Here is an 18,488-nt window from a genome sequence, read left to right as displayed (position 1 = left end):
GGTTTGAACACACCTCCATCCTTCCGGGCTCAGGCTAGGGGATGCCTGGGGGCGAAATCCACAGGGGGTTTTCAGCCTGGTTCTGCATGCTTCCTGTAGAGATGGGCTGTCTTTTTTACTTCGTTTTCTTTTCCGGCATTTTAATACTCAGTATCCTTGCAGTAAACAAGGGCCACTTAAAAAATATATAATCTTATTAGTGAGAACCGGCTTCCCTGTGGCTGGTCCAAGTTCCAGAGAGCAGCCATCGGTCCCCGGTGTTGGCAGGGCAGCTGCGGCGGGTGGCTCTCTCAGAGTGCCACATCTACCCTAGTTTCTGAGGACACTCCAAACAGATGTCTCAGTTAGGCCTCAGGACAGCTGTGCTGTGATCTACATACTCAGAGCCCTGCAGTCTCCTTTGTCCTGGGAATGTCCTTCCTTTGTTCTGCAGGGCTCCAAGGAGGCCACTGCTTCCCAGGGGCGCAGACCTTGGGCTGGATGCCTCTGAAGGTGCTTAAAACGCCGAGCAGCACGGAGCTGGGGAGACTGGGCTCATCAGGGAGCCAGAGGCCTCGGCTGAGACTCGCCTGGCTCTGCCTCGTTTGCTGTGTGACCTTGGGCTTGCTGTTTGGCCTCTTTGCTTTTCTAGCAACTAGGACTCCATCAGGAGTTGCAAATCAGTGCATGGGGTATTTGGTCCACTGGTGTATCTTATTCAGCCTGCAAAGTGTTTTAGAAATCAGGGCATTTTATTAAAAAAATTCAGATTTCTGATCTGTTTAATAAATGGTGATCTGGTATGACTGGGCCGGCACCTTCCCCCTTGAGACGGGGCACACGCCTTCTGTTGCTACAGTCCCTACCTGGCCAGCTTCATCCACCTACATGACCCGCTTGTCCCCTAAAGACACATGAGTTTGTGACCCCAGACTAGGTAGTAATTCTAAACACTTTACAAAGTTACAAAGACAAATTTATCTCCTCCTGTCCTTGATCTAGATAAGTAAGGATTCTTAACCCATTTTATAGGTTTGGAGCCCAAGATTCAAAGACATGAAGTTGCTGTGTGGTGCAGCTGGGCTCACACCTGTCTGACCCCCAAGCCCACCCTCTTTCCAGGCCTGCATTAAGTAATGGGTTGATCCCTGGGGTCTTCCTGGGCTCACTGAGGCTAAGGGTCCTGCCAGGCCTTATTGGAGGCCCTCACACTCCACCTCTCTGCCACTGGGAGGAGAGAGGGGAAGGGCTGAGGGGCTGGCAATCTCTGGTCTGGGGTTCCCCCAGAGGATTAGGAGGAATCGGGAGGCTGCTGTGACCAGGGATTCCCAGAGAGGCTGGGCTGGGCAGCGGGCAGGGTGCAGGGCTGGGTGTCAGGGGATTGACTGGGTCCATTCCCTTCCCTGAGGCTTCCTGATTACATGACCACAGGGAGGCTGATTCTCCATAGACCTTGGTTTCCTCATCTGCAAAATGGCGCTAACCTCAGCCTTGCTTCGCTCATGGGGATGTTGGGAGGAGCTCATGAGACAAGGGTTTTGCAAAGTTGCAGAAACTCAGGGCAGAAGTTAGTGTCATGGTTATAGTATCATGAATAAGAGTATGGGCTCTGGAGGGGAATCTACCATGTGAAAGCTGTGTGTCCTTGGGTGGCTCACTTAACCTCTCTGGTCTAAAGTTTTCTCTTCTGTAAAATAAAGCCGATCATAGTTCCTACTCAAGCAATTGTGAGCATTCGATGAACCATGTGAATAAAGTGCTAGCACTGTGCCAAGCATATAGTAGGTGCTTAATAAATGGTAGCCATGAATATACAACATGGACAGATAAATGGGCGTATGATGGCCAAAGATGGGAGTGGTATAGGAATGCTGATTCCCACAGAACAACGACCCTGGCTGGTCCAGGGGCCCAATGCAGGGGGAATAGCGTAGAAATGACTTCAGCCAAGTCCAGGCCATGGCCTGCCCCTCTTTCTCCTCCGTGGCAGCACGGAAGCAAGAGTCACAAGGAAGACCTGGGGCTTTGGCTTGGGCTCTGGGAGGGCTTGTCCTGCTCCCCAGAAGGTTGGCTCAGAGCTCATTCCTCTCTACTACCCGCCTCTCACGGAAAGTCAGCCTGGAGGCCTGGCCCAGCGGGTGGGCAGGAGGTGGTTGACCCCAGATGCTGGGCAACTTGGTCAAGTGGGGGCAGTTTCAGGCTGACCATGATAAGAGCCTGAGGTTAATGGAGGGACCCAGTGGTCCCACTGTCGGGTGCTGGAGGGACAAGATTTTAAACAAGCCCTCAGCCTTGGAATCCACTGCCCTTTCCAGGTAGCTGGGCTGGGGAGGTTCTCAGGGTGCTAACACTGGCCCCTCTCTGAAGAGCTTCGCACAAGTACTTTCTCCATTTCACGATCCCAGAGGCATCTCCTCCATGGCAGCTCTGCAAAGGCTGAGGACAGCCTGGGCTGCTCTGCCCTCTGGCAGGGCCAGTGGAGCATTCCAGGCAGGAGAGTGGACTCAGGGGCCAGACCAGTAGGATCTGAATCCCGGCTCTGCCACCTGGCATCTTTGACAAGTAAAAAAGCCACCACCACCACAAAACCCTCTAGTGCCTCTCTTTCCTCATCTGTGAAGTGAGGTAAAACTATGTGATGTATCTCATAGATTCCTGTGAAGAATTATTGAATCGGGCCTTACAACTGCCTGGCACAGAGAAGGGCCAGCTGCTAGTATTTTGGTGCACGTAAGTGGCTGTGTTGGGGGAGGGGGTGAACACCGGGCCCCTCCCTCTCTGGGTCTGAGTTTCCTTGCCTCTGCCTCACTTTCTTAGCACCCACTCGCCTCCAGTTCCGAGTCTGGAGTTTTGGTGTGCCAGCGGGGTCCCTCAGCAACCTGGCACAGACATTCAGCCCTTGCGGGCAGTGGTGCCCACACCGACACAGGAGTCCCCTCCGTCAAGTGTGGAGCCCATGTCAGCTCTTCCCTGCATTCTCACTTCCTTCCTCCCCCGGACCCTTGCTTCTGCTCTCAAAGCATTGCTGGAACCCCACGAGGTCTCAGGGCCTGCACCGGGGGAGATGACGCTTGTGCCACAACGTCTATCCCAGGGGCTCTCATGGGGGCGGCTCCTGCCCCTGCAGCAGACGTTCAGCCATGCCTGGAGACATTTTTGGTTGTGACAACCTGGGGGGAAGGGGTGATCCTGGCATCTAGTGGGTGGAGGTCAGAAATGCGGCTGCTAAACATGCTACAATGCACAGGTCAGTCCCAGCAACAAAGGGTTCTCTGCCCCAAATGCCGATAGCGCTGAAGTTGGGAAATCTTGGGCTCTTGGACAACACAGACATGTGGCCAAATGGTTGAAATAAAATGTGATAAGGCTATAATAGAAGTCGGGTCACAGTTATTCGGAGGTCCAGAGATGGGAAGAAATAACTGAATTAGAGAGAAGCAAGGGAAGTCCTTGTTGGGACAAGGGACAACATCACAATCTCTTCTATGCCTCATATGAGCTCCCTGTGCTCAAATGACTCATCCAAGATGCAAGTACTGCTCTTCTGATGCTTCAGGCCCCATCTGCTCTGGTAATTTCACTTGTATCCCTGGATCCAGCCATGCCTGAAGTATGACTGGTTATGTGGCACCTATAGATTTCCTTCTTCCTTACATTTGTTTGAGTTGAATTACTTCTGATATATAGATAAACATCCCAGCCATATTTGCACACTCACAGATCTTGTGCAGACTTGCCCCTCAGCCTTACACACCCAATTGTCCCCCAACTGAAAGCTGTCTTTTTTTCTCCTTCCTGTGGCTGGCTGCTTCCATCGGGGCTGCAGTACTGGCAGCTGCCATCCCTGCAGCATCAAAATACCCAAGCATCAATTGCGTGATTGAAGTGTTCCATTAGCCCGGAACGGGGGAGCCATGATCAGATGTGGTTTGTGGAACAGCTGCCCGTGCAGGGCTGGCAGGTAATTAAAAGCCCCATGCACTTAGTGATTAACTAATCACAGCATGGTGGCAGCCGGCAATGATGCGGTGACTTTTCTGTGGGAGTCAGCTGAAGCTCCAAATGTCTGCCCTGGGGCGGCGGTGGCAGCGGGAGGCTTGGATGGCCCCGGTGTAGACGTCCCAAGCAGTTTGCAGGGCAGATTCCCAGGTGTCTCTCCTGCTTAAAGCTCCCAGGAGAAAGAGTGAGAGGGAACCTGGGTGGGGAGGGTGAAGATGGGGACATCACTGCAAAGGATGGGGTGGGGCTGGAGAGGAGGGGAGTGAGGGCTGTCAGGATTTGGGAAGCACCGAGGCGCGAGTCCCGGTGGGATGTCGGGAAGGCAGGGAGGGGATTGGCCGCAGGGGCTGTGCAGAATCCCGGGCCAGCTCAGGGGAGGGAGAGATGATACACCCCTGTCCATTTCAGGGCAGTGTGGCACAGTGGTTCAGTTATGGCTCTGCCACTTACTGCTTGTGTGACTGTGGACATGGGTTTCAACCTCTCTGCCTCAGTTTCCCTACCTGTAAAACCTGAGATTAATAACCATACCTGTTTCCAGGAGTTGTGGTGAGGATTAATCTGTGTGAAAGATTTCTAACCCAGTAAGCACGTGAAAAATATTACTGAGCGCTATTAGAAGCAGAAGGCTACTTCCTCACAGTAAGGAGATGAAGGGCCATGAGAGTGAAAAGTGACCTTGGCTCCAACGTACCAGGCTCTACCCCTCCCCCAGCTCCCCTAGGAGAAGGCTGGGAACTTCAAAAGCCCTGAGGCCTTGAGGCTGGTAGGGCTGGGGCAGTGCTAAAAGACAGGTTGCGGTCTAGGCAAGCAGCTGCTCCAGAAGCTGCGTTTCCCTGGAGTACCCCAGGCTGTTACCCCTGGGGCTGTACTTCAGCACCTCGGGCATGCTCCTGGGCCCAGCGCCCTGGTTCCTGATTCTGACCCTGCCCATCGGGGTGACCCCACACGACTGCAAGTAGCTGTGACTTTGATGTCTTTAATCTTGGCCCCCAGACTCCCTCTGACTCAACAGGAAAAGCTCATACTTCCTCACCTCATACTTCCATGCGCCCCTGATCTACTCCAGCCTATGTTTCCAGTTCTATCTCTCATGGCCTCCATGCTGCCTGCAGACCCCGAAGCTGCCATGCTCTTGGCTGATAAATGCTTTCTCTACCCTCTTCCCATTTCACTTCTGGATGTCTGAATCCTCCCCTTCCTTCAAGACCAAGTTCGAGAGTGTTTTCTGCAGGGATGCTCTGCTATCTCTCTCGTGGCGTTGCTTTCAGCTTGCCTGCGGGTGGCTTGGTAGAGTTCCATCTTGAGGTGGTCCTGGAGGGCCTCTCTGAGAGGGCATTGCTGGAGCTGAGCCTTGTGTGAACCTGGAAAGAGGTCCTATGATGGGAAGGGGCTGGGGGAGCCCGTGGATCTGACTAAGGTCTAGGAGGCTGGAGTGAGGAGGAAAGTGATGAGAGGGTGGGAAGAGGAGGAAGGGCAGCGATGGCTCACAGCAGGTGCCATCAGCCCTCACTGGTGTGAGGTGGGAGACCTCACCTTTGTGTGCTGCAGCCTGGCTGGACGTCACATGGCCTGTGAAAGTCCGAGTGGGGAGATTGGGTCCCCAGAAATCGACGGTGCATCTGGGACTTGTGTGAAAGTGATAGGGACAATCTGACTGACTGAGACTCTCTCACATGACCACCCCTCTGCCGGGTGGGACCCTTGGCTAAGCACTCCGAATGTATCCTGTGGGGAGGGATGCTTCTCAAAGGCAGTATTGGGGTGCTAGTATCACAGAGGCCAAAACCAACAGATATGTCCCCTTCACTGAGCCAGGTACAGTTTCTAGGAGGGACATGTGTTATCCACGTCTGTGAGGGGGCGCCTCCAACATCTGTCCAGGCCCTTCCCTGAGGGGCCAGGCCATCGCTGGGAAATGGTCAGCAGGTGAGTGCCCCTTCACTGTCGCCCCCAGGTCTACCGCTGGGGGCGCAAGTGTCTAGGATGTTCTCCAAATTCTGAGGAATGTTTAAGGTGGGTCAATGCGCTATCTCCGGCTGCCATGTGACTGTGGTGACATCTCTGCCTTCTCTGAACCTTTATGTCCTTGCTGGGAATGAGACATAATGCGTGAGAAAGTGCTTTGGAAACTGTGAAGTGTGCAGCCACTCCACCCATGACTGCTTTTATCTCTGCTCACGGTTTAGGAGGGAGCGGCCTGTTTCTATCCTTTGGTGTTGGCCCTGCTCCCCTTTAGTCCCCATCCCTCCGTCTGGTATCCTCTCCCACCCCCTGCCTCCCCTTGGGGCCGGGACATGTGCCTGCATTCCTGCTGAAGGTGTTGCTGTGGGAGCCTGTTCCCAAGGCTCTGTCACTTCTCAGCCTAGAGGAGACATGGCTGTGAACGGGGTGGGTGTGGGGTACCTGGGAGGCTGAAGGCCAAAGCGGTCCCAGGGTGTGGGTGGGGGGATCTGGGGAGCAGCAGTGATGTGAAAATGGTGTGGAGGGCGGGGGCATGGTCCCCACAGCCTTGCTCTGAATAGAGGACATTCAGGTCACATTCCCTATGGCAAAGTCAGAGGGACCCAATTTCTCGGCCAGAATTGCTGGAAATAAACATCTCGAGCTTGGGGGCCGTCATTGATTTGGGGGAGCTCTTGGTTTTCATGGGATTGGTCAGTCACCAGATAATTCGGTAAGTACCTTGTCAGCTCGGCTGCTATAACAAAAATACCACAGACTGCAAGGCTTAAAGCACAGAGATTTAGTTCTCACAGTTCTGGGGACTGGGAAGTCTGAGATCAGGGGCCCAGCATGGTCAGGTTCTGGTGAGGGCTCTCTTCCTGGTTTGCAGATGGCTGTCTTCTTGCTGTGTCCTCACATGGCAGAGAGCAGAGACAGGAGCAAACTCTCTGGTGTTCTTCTGACAAGGACACCAATCCCACGATGATCTAATTCCCTCCTCAAAGGCCCTACATCCTAGTACCATCACAGCAGGGATTAGGATCTCAGCATATGGATTTGGTGGGGTGGGGGTCGGGGACGCAGACATTCGGTCCACAAGATACCTCTTTCAAGTTTCAAAATAGACATTCATGTCTATTTTCTCATTGGGCTGTATCTGCGTTTCACAGGGGGCAAACCTAAGCCAGAGGGGCCAAGAGATTTTCCCAAGTTCACACAGAAGTGGCTTAAGCTTGACAGAAGTTTCTCTCTCACTTAAAGAAGTATGTGGTGAATGGTTCAGAATGACCCTCGGGACCAGCTGTACTACAGCCTACCTGGACGCCATACAGGCTGTGAAAGACCAAATGGGGAGGGAAGGAAGTCCTAGGTTGGGTTTCCAGAAACAGACCCTAAACCCAAGACTCCTGTGAAAGTAATTTATTAGGAAATGTTCCAGAAATGACCAGGAGGGGCTGGGAAGTGATCTACATAGAGTCCTTGCCCTGTGGAGAGGGAGGCTGGGTCAGCTCGTCTGCTCCAGGGCTTGTGACTTGTGACTTTTGGGGAACTGAACCTCTCACAGAAGTGTGCAGGTGGGTTGGCAAGGGCTGCCCTGGCCCTGACCATGTCAGGGATCCACTCCCCTTCTATCCTGTGCTCCTCCATCCTCCAATATGGCAGCATAGGCTCCAGCCATCATGCCTACCTTTCCAGCCAACAGAAAGGAGGAAAAGGGAAGAAAGGGGGTGCTGCTCTCTATAAGGACACATCTTTGAACCTGTACATGGTGCTTCAGTTTCCATGTTTGGGGCCAGATCTAAGGCTTGTGGGTACTCCCAGCTAGCAAGGGAAGCTAAGAAATGAAGCCTTTATTCAAGGCAACTTGTGCCAGCTAAATTTGGGTTCTGTCACTGAAGAAGGAGAGGGGATACATGTTGGGGAAAAAGTAGCAGCCATTGTTATAGCTACAGAGTGTGAAAATGGACTTGACCACGGTCCTAGAGATTTCTTTGCAAGGGAGCAGAGAGTGGTAGCTGTTGGGAATGGGGTCTTTACAAGAGGAGGAGTGGGCAGGGGCTCAGCTGCAGGATCCCTGGGTCCACTGAGGTCCTTATTTGTGGGATAAGACTCCACCCAAGGAATAGCTGACTCCAGAAGGATGGTGGTGTACACAGAGCTCCCTGGAAGTGTCTTGGGGGTGGGCAGGCAGGGGGAGCTGTATCGGACTTAATCCTTAGCTGGGAGCTGGGCGCTTGGCTTTTGAGTTCCTGGCTTATCTGGAATCTTCTAGGTCACCTTCGGCAGGCCTATGACATGCCTCAGGCTCTGTTCCACCATCTGTAAGATGGGGACAATGTGAGGAGTTCAGGGTCAGACAAGGCCGAGGTAAGAGGTACTTAATTCTGACATAACATTTAAGAGGGCGGCAAAAATCTCAGCAATTAAGATCAATATTTTAATGCAGTATTTTTTTTATTGTGGTAAAATATATATAACATAGAATTTACCAGTTTAGCCATTTTAAGTGTTCAGTTCAGCGGCATTAAGTATATTCACATTGTTGTGCCGCGATCATCATCCATCTTCAGATCTTCTTCATCTTCCCCAAGTGAAATTCTGTATCCATTAAACACTGATCCCCTATTCCCTGCTTCCCCCAGCCCCCAGGATAACTCTACTTTCTGTCTCTCTGAATTTGACTAAGTAGTTCATATTAGTGGAAGCATGCAGCATTTGTCTTTTTGTGACTGCCTTATTTCACTTAGCATAATGTCCTTGGGTTTCTACCATGCTGTAGCATGTGTCAAAATTCCCTTCCTTTTTTTTTTAAAGTAATTTTTATTGGAGTATAGTTGTCCCTTCCTTTTTAAGGCTGAATAAAATTCCACTGTGGATATACCACATTTTGTTTATCCACTCATCCATCGATGGACACCTGGGTTGCTTTCTATCCTTTGGCTATTGTGAATAGTGCTGCTATGAACATGGGTGTGCAGATATCTAAGTCCTGCTTTCATTAATGCAATATTTAAAAAAAATCAAAATTCATGCAAAAAAGTCCATTATGAATAGACTCTCAAAAAGAGAAAGACGAGATCAGTAACGGCACAGTGCTGGGCCACAGGAGAGCAAAGGGAAGGATGGGTGATACTCACCTTGCACGATCCTGTTTGTGGCACCGCCTTAAATCTTGTGCCCCGGGCCAGTTCCTCACTCTCCTCGCCCTTGTCCTGGCCTGATGAGGATGAAAGGACCCTGGCTGAGCACGCTGGGCCAGGAGCCTCCTCTTCCCCTAACACCCTGGACTGATTTAGGAACTGGAGTGATAGAGCAGCCTCTAGGTTAGAAAGCTGAAGCTGGGGTTTCTTCTCCCTTTGGATAGATTCATCTTAATTAGCCCCCTCAGATAACGGTTCCTTCCCAGGCTGAGACAGCTGAATTATGGAGACAGTCACTATATCTTCCTCGCCCTTGAGTTGTTTTGCCAAGTGACAAACCAAGAGATGCATGTCCCCTGCTCCAGGTTGCCTTGCAGAGCTGGCTGTGAGGTCACCTAATGAGGCAGGAGACGGGGCTCCCAATCCGTCACCTTGTAGCCCGGGCAGGTGGTGCCTGGCGCTGTGTGCAGGGTGTGACTGTGGGTACTACCTGTGTGAGTGAGCGTGTAGGGGTCCCACCAGGACGAAGAGACATTCTCCCTCCTGAGCTCAGAGCCCCCAAAGAGGAGAACTTGTGAAATTCCCAAAAGGAAGCGTCTTCCCTTAGTCATTCAAGGAACATTTAGTGAGCACCTACTGTGTGCCAGGCAATGAGTGAGTAGGTGGGCGTGAGGGTTGGTAATGGGATAGGTCAGTTGTGGCCCTGAGGCTTATAACAAAAAATAAATGTTTGTTCATGTGTCAGGAACTGAGGTGCGCCCGGTTTCTGGGTGTGCGGGAGGGCAAATGACGGGGTGGTGAGAGTCCGTCCAGCTCCCATCCTTGGCTAGGGAGTGTGTGTGTGTGTGTGTGTGTGTGTGTATGTGAGAGAGAGAGAGAGAGAGAGAGAGAGAGAGAGAGAGAGAGGAAGGGGCTGCCCTGGACCTTGCCTGCTAACCTGAGACTGACCAGCAGATGGCGAGAGTGCTACGGGAAAGTCAGGGACGGCTGGGGAGGGAGGGAGGAGAGAGAGAGGGAGACAGAGAGACAGACACAGACAGATGCAGAAACAGAGTCAGAGACAGACAGAGACAAAGACAGAGGCAGAGAGAGAAAGAGAGAGACAGAGAGACACAGAGAGAGAGAGACAGAGACAGAGAGAGACAGTATATTAGTCTGTTTGGGCTGCCATAACAAAACACCATAGACTGGGTGGCTTGACGACAGAAATTTCTTTCTCACAGTGCTGGAGGCTGGCAAGTCCAAGGTCAAGGTGCCAGCAAGGCAGGTTTCATTCTGAGCCCTCTTCTCTTGGGTTGTAGGCTGCCGCCATCTAACTACGTGCTTACAAGGCCTTCCTTAGTGTATGCTCGTGGAGGGAGGGGGGGAGGGAGGGAGAGAGAGAGAGAGAGCTCTTCCTGTTCATATAAAGCAGGCAGTTCTATCAGATTAGGGCCCTACCCTTGTGACCTCATTTAACCTTAATTAGCTCCTAAAGACCCTCTCTCCAAATACAGTCACATTGGAGGTTAGGGTTTTAACGTATGAATTTTAGGAGGCACAATTTAGTCTATTGCAGAGAGAGAGAGAGAGAGAGAGACAGGGAGAGAGGGAAAGAGAGGAAGAGAGACAGAGACAGAGATGGGGGTGGGGTCGGTGGGGGGAGGAGGGAAGAGCCCACGGCACTGGGTTGGGATCAGAATTCCTGGTTCTGGGCCAGCTTTGCCATTCACTTGCCATTCACAGACGCTGTGACCCCAAGCAGACACTTCTCCCTTGGAGCACCCACATCTTCACCTCCAAAGGAGGTAGATATGCACCCCTACCATACCTGCTGAAGTAGCTACACACTTATAGAGAGCAGCTCTTAAGAGCCTCCCCCCCATTTTCTCACTCAGAGACACAGCAACCCTATGAGATGGGCATTAACGTTGCCTCCATCTTTCAGATGAGGAGACTGAGGGTCAGGGAAGCTAAGTGGCCTGCCCAAGGTCACACAGCTCGGACTCAGACCCAGGTCTTCTGACTCTGTTGTCTAACTAGTGAGCGCTCTGAGAGGGTAGAAGATACAACACAGATATGAAGGAAACTCAGAACTTCTTCGCACAGCTAAGGTTGACCAGTTGATCTCGCACTGGGGTTCTCTGCTGGGGCTTCCACAAAACTCTGGAGAGAGGGCAAATTTGGTGCGGGGAACATAGGCCCCCAGGCTAATGGCCGGGAAGCTGGCCCAGAGACCTGGGAACCCAGAAAAACAGTTCCTGGACACAAGGTTACCAAATAAAACTGTCCAAGACGGTGGCTTCTGTCCTGCCTTCGTTCGCTGGATGGTGAAGCACATCTCGCTCTTGGCTTCCACCGTGTGGCATGTACAGGGCCGTACGCAGGGGAGAATCTACTCCTTTTCTCTCCGAGACACACGAGGGACGCCTAAATCTAATAAGTTAATTTAGACTCCTAGAAACAAGATTAAATTTTCAAATGAAGGCAGGCTCTGACAGCTAAGGCATAAATCTTTTATTTAAAATCGAGACTAAACCCATTCAAATGCAATCAGCAATGACAGATGCAGATAGAAACACGCTCTGATAGAATAGACGCGGCGTGGATTTGTTCGCTCTTGGTGACATATCACAAAGGGTGACCTCAAGTTCAGTCTGAGTGTCAGCCAACAGTGAGGACTCTGCATCCACTCCCATGTGGCTTGTTGACCCAAGGTGGAGCCAGGGGAGATGCCAAGGCAGGTGGGAGGGAGCCAGCCTTGGAGGGCATCGTCCCATTGCTACCCCCTCAGCTGCCACAAGAGGGCAGGAAAGAGGGTCAGCGGTGTTTGGCGGTCCCCAGAGTGGCAGCAAAGGAGCCTGAGGGGGAGAGAAAGGGGAGCTGTGGAGAGCAGGCAGGAGACAGTCGAGGTAAGAGGAGAAGGTAGGTAAGGACAAGTGGGGCATTTCCTGGAGCTGCCAGAAGCTCTGCAGGCCCCAGACCTCCAAACAGTCTTCTGCTTCAGCTGCCTGTGGGTGGGCATTCCTGAGTGCCAGACACCGTGCGTTCCCTACGCGATCTCACTGTATCCTCACATCAAACCCTTTTACAGATCACAGGCTGAGGTTCAGAGGGGTCAAGTCCACGCCCGAACTGCGCAACCAGTTAGTGCCAGAGTCACGAGCCCTCCCAGGGCGTGCTGACTCCAGTCCCTCACTCTTCCCATCTGCCACTCCACAGCTCACAGACATCCAGAGATGCCGGAGCGTCTAGCAAATATACTGGCACCTTGTTTGTTCTAACTCAGGCAAGGAACAGAGAATGACTTCTTCTAAGTATCACCCCCTTTTTGAAGTTTTCAGATGCTTGCTGCTGCCAGACCTCTTTACAGCAACACAAACTCCAAGTCACCACCACAAACATACATCCCTGAGGACCGGGGGTTCCCAGACGGATAACCCATGAGTTCATGTTCAGCATTTTCCCAACTTATTTGAACATGAAATGTTTGTGTTCCTTTCATTAGACATTAAATCACATCAATCCATCTTCCAAGGAACCCATTTTGGGAAACATTGATCTAAGAATGTTCCAAGTTGGCCTGTGGCTCCCTGCTTCTCCAGGATGCGTATTATGGTACGTGAAAGTTCGCCGTTAAATACTTGAAGCAGATGCCCAGAGAAGCCATCGTTGACACTGGTGGTTTTCAGTCTTTTTAGGATGTCTCCTTGGGTAACTTGATGAAAGTTGTGGGGTTTTTTTTTTCCCCCAGGCGGAGAGAAGCGTGCACATACATTATGTACATACACTCGAGTGTTGACTTCAGACTGAGGGGTTTGTGGGTTCTTTGTTGCCCAGGGGCCTCAGGTCATAAACCTCTGCTTAAACTCACCATCAGCTGAAGTCCTTGGTGCCGCTGGCAACTGACCACTCGGCCTTGGGAAGATGGCCAAGCCTGTTGGGGTTAGGGCTGCTGAGAGGGTCTGGGTGAAGGGGTCTGGTACACTCCTGTCCTGTGACAAAGGAAGCCTGGAGGGTCATGCCAGTTTCATGTGTTCAATGTAGAGGGTACTCAGCAGGGTTCCGGAGTAGGAACGGAAGGCATCAGGCAGCTCGGTGAGCAGAGACCTCTCTGCAGCTCTGAGGGACCTGCCCACAGCCCTGTGGGGAGTATGAAGGTCAGGGCTCCCACATCTCTCAAAGCCCCCCATAGCCTAGTGCATGAGAATCTCTGCTGCTGCTGCTTGCCCAGCACCCATTCCCTGTCCCCCCTTCTTCTGGGGATAACACCCTGGCTGTCCCTGGGGAACCACCCCCGCCTCGAACTAGTCCATGTGTGTGGTGTGGCTCGGACCTCACCCCCAGATTCAGGGCGGGCTCATGACACAGGTTCATGACCTGGACAGTCAGAGGAGCCATTTTGCAGGTCACGGTGACTGGTTTAGGGATAGGCATGTGATCCAAGCCAGAACAATTAGTTCCAAAGGGATAACTTATGGAACTTTTCCTGAGACAGAGCAGTGTTCTCTTGGGACTGTGGATAAAAAAGTATGCCTGGAGCTGCTGGTAGCCACCTTGACCCGTGAAGAGAGATTGCCTGAAAATGGATCCTCTACTGAAGAGATCAGGTAAGAGATGGAGAGCTGGGGTGTCCCAATGAGACTGTTTGAAACTATATCCAGCCATGACCCAAATTAATCCTATCCCTGGCACAATTACATGAACCAGTGCATTTCCTGTCTTGCTTAAGAGCACGTGTGTTGGATTTCTGCCACTTGCAACTGAAAGAGTCCTGAAAAATCCCCTGTGGTTAAAAACACATCCCAGGTCCATGCCAGGTAGCTGAATTAGAATCTCCAGGAATGTAGATCTATCTATCTATCACCATCATCATCTATCTATCTATCATCTATCTACCTACCTATCTATATAGATATACATATCTTCCTGGGGGATCTAATGATCTAACAGCTCTAGCTTGTAATAATTTCCCCTGCTTTTGTACCATGGAGGTCACAAGATGCCCAGCTAGGGAATCCAAGATTATCCACATGCGGGATTCATCCAGTAGAAGCCCAGGAGTCAAGATATTTAACATGGTTTGTCCTTAGTTTATTCCCACTTTCAAGCTCTCAAATGGGGCTAAGAATCATGTGATTGTGACAACTTAGCTTTGCACAGGAGCGAGAAACTGCTCTGTGTTCATCTAAACTCATCTCGTCTTCCTGTACCCACAGCTAGACCACACCTCCTATCCCCTCTTGTAGGTAGGTGTGGCCATGAGCTGGGTTCTAATCAATAAAATGTGAGAAGTGATGTGTGCCGTTTCCAGACTCGGCTTATAAAAATCTCCCTGGATATTCTTCATGATTTTTCCTTTTAGCTCGATAAACACAGGAACCTAAACACAGGAAGCCACGTTGGAAGGTGTCAGAGCCACAAGGAGGAAGGACCCCAGGGGTACCCGGTACCAGAATCCCTCTTGGAGGCAAGCTTCATGGCTATCAGGGATCCCTGTTTGGGGCTTTACACAAGCCAGATATAAATGTCTTTTGTGTTAAGTCACTGGGATTGGGGGAATCCCAATCCTACAGCTGTTTCCTTAACAGTGAATTTTTATGAATTTCAGATAACTTTTCCATCCATTGATTCATCTGTGTTTTATAAGAACTCTGGGTGGCAGTCTGGGAATGGCATTGTACAGATGACAGTGCTTGTTCTAGCTTAAGTAGTTGGTAGGAGGACAGAAAATGCTTCTCAAAAGAGGAGTTTGATGCAGATGTGAAGAGACTATGATGATAATAGCTCTTGCCTTGGCCCTGGCCCCTTCCTATTTGTTCAGGCATTTCTGTAGTTAGAGTTCTTCCCTGGGACTCAGCACCCAACTTCCCACCCTCTCTGCCCCCGGTCCTTTCCCAGTGAAGACTCGGGGGGGGGGGGGGGGGGGGGTCTGCCTCTGTTCATGGTGCTGAACCCAGTGGCATTTATAGAGCCTTGTTATGGAATGAACTTGGACTTAAACATTAGAACTGCGCTTTACTTCTAAACATTTGTTCCCTTGGAAAGTCTTTTAACCTCTCCAAATGTTAATTTTCTTATCTGTGAAATGGAAAATTATACTTTCTGCATGAGATTGCTGTGAAGATTAAATAATGTGGAGAAACTACTGGTGTAGTAGGAGTGTCATTTTACACCCTTCTCCCCCACTTAAAAATGATTGAACCACTTCCTTCCCTCCCTCCCCTCCCACCAAGAATAGCAGGTGAACTGGGGATGATTCTTATTTATGTGTAATATTGACTTCAAGGGTCAGATCTATCATCCACTGGGGTTTGAGTGAATTCAGAAAAAGGAAACAGACTCTAGAGAGACTATCCCTCACGATTCTAGCTGCTATAGGCTATAAAGGGTTACAGAATATTCTAAGAGTTTAAGGGAAATGGAAATTTGAAACTTGAGGAAAAGTATGTTTTCGTGTCCCCTTTCTTCACTTGTAAAATGGTGAGGCGGGGGGGGGGGCGGGTGGCAGCTCAGTTTTTCTGACCCCATAGAACAAGGACAGCTTTTAGTATTCTCACTGCTCGTGGATCCTCTTCTTTGTAAAGATTTTGTCAACTAAACACTCTGCACTTATTAAGGAATAACTAATTCACTTCCCCAATTTTATGAATAAAAGACATTTAGGAGCGATTGTGCGATAGAAACAGTATTAAGCTTCCCAGTTTAATGAAGTGGCTGATGCTGTAGTTAGTCTGTGTGGTCTCATTATTGGCTAATGTGTGGATTCCCTTAGGCTTTCTGAATTTTTGCCAAGAATTCACAGGACCCAGTGCTACTTCTGTGAACCTCAGGGCAGGAGTCATTGCTTTCAGTGGGCTCTCAGAATCCTTCAAGCTCTGACCTGACTCTGTTGAGCTCTGATATACCAGGAGGGGCGGAGCACAGTGGGCACAGGACGAGAGGAGGAGAGGGGGTTGTGGGAAAGCAATATGTACCTTGGGGGTCGGAACGGTAGGGACATCCCCTAGTGTTTGGCTTAATGCTCGTCTGGGAGATGGGGAGAGAGAGAGAGAGAGAGGCTGGAAAGTTGGCTTATTAATGAAAACATGCCCACCAGGAGAAACAGTCAGTTGGCCCTCTTTCTGTCAACACACTCTCTCTCGCACATCACATAGGAAGCTAATTTGAAATAAGAAGGATGCTTGGTGGGCATAGAACTAGAGTTAGGGAGTTCATAGTTTTAATGACATTGTCTTCAAACTATGATGGCTATTGGGATAAAACTTCCTAGAAAGGGCTATTCAGGCCCTTTCAGGAGTGGCAACCCCTCTCAGTCCCAGATAATGCTGGCAGAAATCCACTAACACTTTACCTTTGGGCTCTGCCCCCCACTCGTGCCTGCTACCAGGGAACCCACCTGAGACATTCAAGCTGCTGCACTTCTTACCTGCTCTGCGGTTCAGTGAAGCTTCTCTTAGTATGGTGAAGGAACGCCCTCCTTATCGTTGCTGGCCTCCTTTTGTAATATCTTATTGGTTGGTTTCAGCCTCAACGGTGTCACCCTCAAGTTAGGATGACAGCCATTCTGGATTTGAACTGATGGCATTCTGAGTCCAGAGCCCGTTCTCTTGACCACAACCCTAACCTGCCTCTCTAAGGCACCTGGCCCTCGAACCCTAGAGGCACATCTCCTCCTTGCCCACCCTGTTCAGAAAGCTCAGCCAGAGGGCCTGGTGAGCTAGAACAGGAGGAGGTATCCCCCAGGATGCACCGACCCTGACTCCCACTCTGCAGCCTCGGCACAGAGGAGGGTTTACTCCCCTCCCAAAGGCTCAGGGCTTGGTCTCTCCCCGGGTTTATGAGCTGAGTAGGTGAAGGGCATGTTTGACCTGTCCAGTCACTTCTCCCTGCTTCATCACTGTAGCTGCTACAGAAAAATGAACTTTTTTTTTTTTTTTTGGCGGTACGCGGGCCTCTCACCGTCGTGGCCTCTCCCGCTGCGGAACACAGGCTCTGGACGCGCAGGCTCAGTGGCCATGGCTCACGGGCCCAGCCGCTCCGCGGCACGTGGGATCCTCCCGGACCAGGGCATGAACCTGTGTCCCCTGCATCGGCAGGCGGACTCTCAACCACTGCGCCACCAGGGAAGCCCCAGAAAAATGAACTTCTTTCATGCGTTTCCAACTGCCAAAAACACAGCAGCCACGGCCAAGGACTAGATGTGTGATTTGCTGTAAGCCTGGGACCTCATCCTTCCTGAAGCCTGACGCTGCCACAGCCCAGATGCGAAGCAGAGGCCTGGTGAGGTCTGCCCTGGGCCCAGGACTGAAGCCCCCCCAAGAAGGACAGAAGCTTAGAGGGTTACGCAAGGTCTACGGCAGCCGTTTAACTTTAAATCTGCTCCCAGCACCCGGCTTTCCTCCCTCACTCTCAACCCCAACGTTTACCCTGATCCTCCTGGCCAGCTCGCTGCACCCCCGTCCCATGCTGCTGCCTCCAGAGCGGGTACATCTCTCTCCACTCTGGGGGGTCAACGTCCCCACGTCCTTCAGGGCCCACCCACTCCTTCCCAAGTCCCTCGCCTGGGATGAACTGCTCCTGTCTTGCTGTTCACTTTGTGACGTGCGTTGTGTGGTTCCCTCCTCTATTGTGGCCCCTTTACTTTCAGTCTTGGGTTCTGTTTATTTGCAGGCTTCTCTTTAAAACAAACACAAGGTGCCATTGTCCGGGTCTTGAGAAACTGTAGAACCCTCCTCTTTTTGCATTGCTGGGTACATTTCTTGTTTCTACCCGAATGATCGGCCAAGGCGAGAATGTTAATTTATCTGAGTGGGAGTATGCCAACATCACCCTGAAATAAAGGTGTCGGCACTTAGGATAAAACCCGAACCCCTCATGATCTGGCCGCACTCACCCTGACCTCATCTCCCATCTCTCCTCGTCACCGGCTAAGCTCTGGCCACACAGCCTTCAGTCTGGTCCTCAGGTGTGCCAAGCCTGCTTCTGCTCAGGCCTTTGCACCCATCATTCCCTCTGCCTACAGCACTCCCCTTGCATCTCTGCAGGCTGGCTCCTTCCCAGCACGTGGGCTCAGCTCAGCCTTCCCGGACCTCTCCATCTTGCCCCATACTCCCCGGTATCTGTCTATTGGAATATATTTTCCTGATATATTTTCCTCTCTGCACTTAACAATTTCAGAAGTCATCCTTTCTTTAAAAGATTAGTTTCACTTTCTTATCGTCGTGCCCCACTAGGACATAAAGTCCACATGAACGGGGATCTTGCCCATTTGCTTTTGCTGCATCCCTAATGCCTAAGAGCGCTGGGTGCACAGGAAGTACCGACTTCAAGTTTGCTGAATGAATAATGGTGGGGTGATCACATACCAGTATCACATGTGAATGTCTGTCCTTCTCCTGTTTTGGGAGTTTCTACCCCAGCACCTAGTGTCTTGCCTTTAGC

Source organism: Phocoena phocoena, chromosome 20, assembly GCF_963924675.1.
Source record: "Phocoena phocoena chromosome 20, mPhoPho1.1, whole genome shotgun sequence".
NCBI classification, from domain to species: domain Eukaryota; kingdom Metazoa; phylum Chordata; class Mammalia; order Artiodactyla; family Phocoenidae; genus Phocoena; species Phocoena phocoena.
The sequence above is the reverse complement of the archived record's forward strand: the minus strand, read 5'-3'. Positions refer to the sequence as shown.